General features: G+C 38.6%; 1 protein-coding gene across 6 annotated transcripts in view; it reads right to left on the reverse strand.

The window, feature by feature from the left end:
• The window catches only part of ppfia1 (PTPRF interacting protein alpha 1), a 97,002-nt gene extending 92,582 nt beyond the window's left edge, over positions 1–4,420 (reverse strand). For all 6 annotated transcript variants that reach the window (XM_063005061.1, XM_063005059.1, XM_063005060.1 and 3 more), the window contains exon 1: positions 4,290–4,420. The gene's annotated coding sequence lies outside the window, so the exon portion shown is untranslated. The remainder of the gene's footprint in view (positions 1–4,289) is intronic.
• Positions 4,421–6,000: the final 1,580 nt, after the last annotated feature.

Genomic DNA, 6,000 nt, shown 5'->3' on the forward strand with positions numbered 1-6,000 from the left:
GGCCATTTACCCGATATGCTATTCCATACATAACCCTATACTGTATACCTTATGAATCAATTAAAAATTTACAATTTTTCATTAAAAACCCGTGTTCTCTATCAAAATTACTTCTTGCGTGAATTTTGGGACACCCTATATCAGCGATTCTCAACTGGTGGGTAAAAAAATTAAAAATAATTAATGCTCATCTGATTTTGTACTCGTCTTTTATCTGGAAAAAAAAGAGACAGAGAGAAGCACGCATCAGACGCGCACAGCATTCTCGTTGCCATGGTAACCACCATACCGGTTACCCTTCTCTTTAAATTTGTGTAAATTTGAGGCAAGATGGCGAAACGCAAATACAACCCGGAGTATTTGAAATGTGGATTTTCGTTCATTGAGGACAAACACGGACAGAAACCCCAGTGTGTTATTTGTAATGCTCTCATGCTGGCACATGAAAGCATGAAACTATCCAAACTAATGCAACATTTACAAACGAAACATCCCGCATGTAAAGACAAGCCGGTGGAGTTTTTTCAAAGACGACTTCATGAGCTGAAGGTATCACAGAAGTGTCTGACAGCATCTTGCTCCAAACAAGAACATGCACTCCGGGCGTCTTACCTATCTTTGTGAAAGTGGCTTTTCTACCTTGGTCCAGCTCAAGTCAAAGCAGAGAAACAGGTTGAACACTGAGCATGATCTGAGAGTAACTCTGTCTACTGTCACCCCAGACTTTGAAACTCTGATCAGAAGTAAAGTACATGCCCAACTGTCTCACTGACTTCCACAAAAGACAGGTTAGGTGAAAGCATCTTGTTTTGTAGCCTTATTTATTTTATGCAGTTTTGATATTTAAATTTATTGTAGTAACTTTTATACATGCAGTTGGCATGGTCCTCCTCAGTTTCTTTAAAAACTTGCTCTTAAATTCACTTTGCATGCATATGTATGTTTAAATGTGTTTTTGAAGGCTATTTTTCAAAAATAAATTTGTTTGGTTTGTATTCTATAAAAGTGGGTCGCGACTTAATGACCATGAGAAAATGTGGGTCCCGGGCTGAGACCAGTTGAGAACCCCTGCCCTATATATATATAATATAGATTTAATATTAATATTGTCAATATGAATACAAATACAGCCTTACAATAATACAAAATAAAAATGTAATTCTGTCAGAATTTATCAGAACTACAGTATTTTGTGTTTTTAAGATAACTCATAAACAAAATAAGCTAAAACACGGGCAGTGCCACAAGTTTACATTATATTGTATCATATATCGCCACTTCTCAAAAGCATATCGCGATACAGTAGACCCTTGGGTTACGAACGGTTTACTAAACGAACATTCTGGGTTACGAGCGATCTTTTTCAACTTAACGTACAAACTAATTTCGGATTACGAACAGAAATTCGCGACACACGTGACATCACGAACAAGTTAACTCCGACCGTCTCTCTCTCTATATATATATATACCGTGAGCGAACATACGGACAGCAGACGGTGTTTTTCCGGTGTTTTCTTTATATTTTGTAAAATTCGATATTAAAATGTCCCCAGAGAAGGTGCAGAGGAAGCGTAGTGGTGAGAAAATGAAAAAATCACTATTTGTTGTTGTACTGTATAATTACTCCTGCCAGTAGGTGTCACTGTGTATCAGACAGAGGGGACAGTGAGTGAGAGAGAAGAAGGAGGTCGGCTCAGTAAAGTATTCTTTCTTTCGTGCAATTACACTTACAAAATACAACACTACTGAAATAAAGAAGGAGATAATAGAGAAATATGAGAGTTATTGTTGTTTCTGGTAGATACATTTTATATAAAAAAAGAAGGAAATGTATTATGGTGTATGGTACAGCACACGTACTGTACTGAAATGTGATGCGTGTTTATGTACAGTACAGTACTACTGTGTATTGTTTATTATTGTTTATTACAGAAGTGTCTACTCTATAATTTAAGATTAATGGAAAATATACTTGTATTTATAACAAAAAAGAGCATTTAAGACATTAGAGAGGTTAGGTAAGGGGGGGTTTGGGAGGTCTGGCACAGATTAATTCTGTTTACATGATTTCTTATGGGAAAAATAGGTTTAACTAACGAACATTTTGACTTAAGAACAGAACTTCAGAACCAATTACATTCGTAAGTCAAGAGTCGACTGTATTAAGTTTTTTAGTCATATCGCACAGCCCTAAATTCTGAGCAGATGATTAAATGTAGGTGTAGAGCGTCACTGTAGATTCGAAGACGGTGTTACTGATGTCAGCGCTCGAGCCACCGTGCCCCCCCCCCCCCCCCCTCCTCCCGGAGAATTCAATCAAAAATCTGAAGACCTCAACAGTTTCAGTTCAGCCTTGTTTGCTTGTCTGGCGGCCACATTTCCACATTTCGCTCTAAACATTCAAAATAATGCTGATCCAGCACTGATACCACTTCCACAGTGCCTACATATCACTAGATTCTACGAGGCAAAACGATATATCGGTCGAGCACTTATGGCTCCTGACAGACACTGGACAAATCGAACTGAATCCAAAAGGTCAGAAATGAACCTGATTCACCCGTTTACTGAATATTCTACAAATTCTGACGTTACTGATGCAGAAGTGCCAAAATGTTTCCTCTTTTTTAAATCCTTTTCAGGAAAACAGAAGTAGAATGTAGATTAACTGAAAGAGAAAATCACTTCACACATACAGATTTTCTTTCTACACCTTCAGTCCACCGAGCCGCCGCCGGGTGCACGTTTCATCACACTGTTTATGTAAAAGCATATCTGGAGATCTACAGGTCATGTTTCCACCTCAGACTGCATAGCATACAACCACCTTGTGACTGTTCCTTTATTCACAATAAGAAAATAAACAGTAATAAAATATTATAAGTACAAATGACTACTGAGTGGATTTACAGTCTAATAAGCGAGCACACCACCGCTGTATTCAGTTCCGATTGTACGTCATAAAACATGTCACTTTTGTAAGGCAGCTGTAGCCTAGTGGTTAAGGTGCTGGTCTAGTAATCAGAGGGCTGCCAGTTCAAGCCCCACCACTTCTAGGCTGCCACTGTTGGACCCTTGAGCAAAACCCTTAAGCCTCAATTGCTAAGACTGTACTGTATACTCTCACGCTTTAGATTAAGGCGTCTGCTAAATGCTGAAAGTGTAAATGTTTGTAGGCAGCTGTAGCCTAGCGGTTAAGGTACTGGACTATTAATCAAAGGGTCGCTGTTTATCAAAATCCAGGGGTGCAGTGTTTAAATCAGGGTTCGAGTCTCAACACCCCCCACACAGACCAAAAATCAGCCTACATAATCAACACAGCAACCGACAAGCAATAAATATACAGTATGAACACATATATATACACCGATCAGCCATAACATTAAAACCACCTCCTTGTTTATACACTCACTGTCCATTTTATCAGCTCCACTTACCATATAGAAGCACTTTGTAGTTCTACAATTACTGACTGTAGTCCATATATTTCTCTGCATGCTTTGTTAGCCCCCTTTCACCCTGTTCTTCAATGGTCAGGACCCCCACAGGACCCCCACAGAGCAGGTATTATTTAGGTGGTGGATCATTCTCAGCACTGCAGTGACACTGACATGGTGGTGGTGTGTTAGTGTGTGTTGTGCTGGTATGAGTGGATCAGACACAGCAGCGCTGCTGGAGTTTTTAACTACCGTGTCCACTCACTGTCCACTCACTGTCCACTCTATTAGACACTCCTACCTAGTTGGTCCACCTTGTAGATGTAAAGTCAGAGACGATCGCTCATCTATTGCTGCTGTTTGAGTCGGTCATCTTCTAGACCTTCATCAGTGGTCACAGGACGCTGCCCACGGGGCGCTGTTGGCTGGATTTTTTTGGTTGGTGGACTATTCTCAGTCCAGCAGTGACAGTGAGATGTTTAAAAACTCCAGCAGCGCTGCTGTGTCTGATCCACTCATACCAGCACAACACACACTAACACACCACCACCATGTCAGTGTCACTGCAGTGCTGAGAATGATCCACCACCTAAATAATACCTGCTCTGTGGTGGTCCTGTGGGGGTCCTGACCATTGAAGAACAGCATGAATGCAGGCTAAAAAAGTATGTAGAGAAACAGATGAACTACAGTCAGTAATTGTAGAACTACAAAGTGCTTCTATATGGTAAGTGGAGCTGATAAAATGGACAGTGAGTGTAAAAACAAGGAGGTGGTTTTAATGTTATGGCTGATCAGTGTATATATATATATATATATATTTCTACATGTAATAATTTATTATATTTACCTTTGCAGCTCTGATGTGAATTTCTCAACCAGAGTTTGTGAGAAATGCTTCAGATTTCAGGTTGAATGTATGATGCAGCTTCAGTTGCAGATTGTCATGGTCCAATCCATCAAAAAAAAAAATCACAAATATCCACCAACTGGAGGATTTTGGGCCAAATTGATCCAGAAGTAGAAAAATAGAAATATATTATTTTAAAAGGCCTCAATCACAATAATGACATAATTATTATCATCCAAGTACTAAAATATTGTCCACTTTTACAGGAATGCACACAAACCTGTAGTTTATATCATTAATCATGTAAAATCATGGTTATTTATATAAATATAAGCAGAAATGTGATGAAACTGAAAGAGAAATGTAAAGACTCTACAGGAGCAGCTCAGCCAGTGTAACGTTACTAGCTTAGCCAGTTAGCTCAGTCACTCCAGCCTGAACAAACACCGGCTCCAGGCCTTTAAAAGTAATTCTCTTCTAATAAGAGCTTCTTAAAAGACTGATTTAAGGCACAAAACCCCCAAATAAAAGCAAAACTAATAAGTTATATAAATATTTCTCTATAGAATCCACGGGTTAACAGAGATTAGGAGCTGAACCACATCACTGATCACTGCAGGAGAAGAAAAGCTCGAATGATCCAGGAGGAACCGTCGGTAAAAACACCATTAAACCTGTTAAAAATCCCAGTTTAAATACAAAATCACACCGTATCCCGGAATTACGTGGCTCCTGCTGGAGTTTTAACCCATTAATCCGATATGAAATGGTTAAAATAATCCAGTTTGGTGACTTTAAAAACTAAATGTTGCTCCTTTTCCCGGTCCGTGTTCTGGTTAGTGATGTATCGTTTCCAACGAATCGGCTCTTTGGATCGGCTCTTTGAGTCGGTTCTTTGAAGAGCTTCTTTTAAGTGAACTTTTGGAGTCGATTCACTTTAAATAAACAAGTACAAAGCAAAGCAAAACTTCATGCATCCTCGGTTGACCCCCCCACCCCGACCCTGACCAGAAGGAGGTGTTAAGTGACAATGTATGAATGAATGAATGATAGATAGATAGATAGATAGATAGATAGATAGATAGATAGATAGACAGACAGACAGACAGACAGACAGACAGACAGACAGACAGACAGACAACTTTTTTAATCCCATAGGGAAAGTCAGTTATTACAGCAGCTCCAGGTACATTAAAGCAAAAAGTATTAAAGTACAAAGAATTAAAAGTACACAAGTAATGTTGTACACACTATGTAATTGAATAAATAGAATAAAATAAAATTTAAAAAAAGTAGTATGTCATATAAAAAACTTAAGAAGTCTTCTAGAATTAAAATTGTAGATGAGATATGTAATATGTGATATACTAAACTGTTGTAAGTGTTAAATAATAACAGATATGTAGTACAGCCTTTATGAAGTGCTAGAACATGCTCCATGAGTCTGTCCTGATAGTAGTTTAGTAGTTTAGAATGATGTGTGATGTGTATTTTTTTTAATCAACTACTCCAGTCCTTGTTTTATATGGAATTGTGTCATAAAAAAGTTATAAGTGAAAGTTTGATCTCCTCAGAAAAATGAAGATTTTGATGATTGATGAGTAGGACAGTGATGCAGTAAGTAGCACTTGTGCCTCACAGCAAGAAGGGTCTGGGTTTGATTCCCCAGGCTGTGTGGAGTTTGCATGTTCTCACAGTGTCCTTGTGATTT

This window comes from Trichomycterus rosablanca, chromosome 11 (assembly GCF_030014385.1).
Source record: "Trichomycterus rosablanca isolate fTriRos1 chromosome 11, fTriRos1.hap1, whole genome shotgun sequence".
Lineage (NCBI taxonomy): Eukaryota > Metazoa > Chordata > Actinopteri > Siluriformes > Trichomycteridae > Trichomycterus > Trichomycterus rosablanca.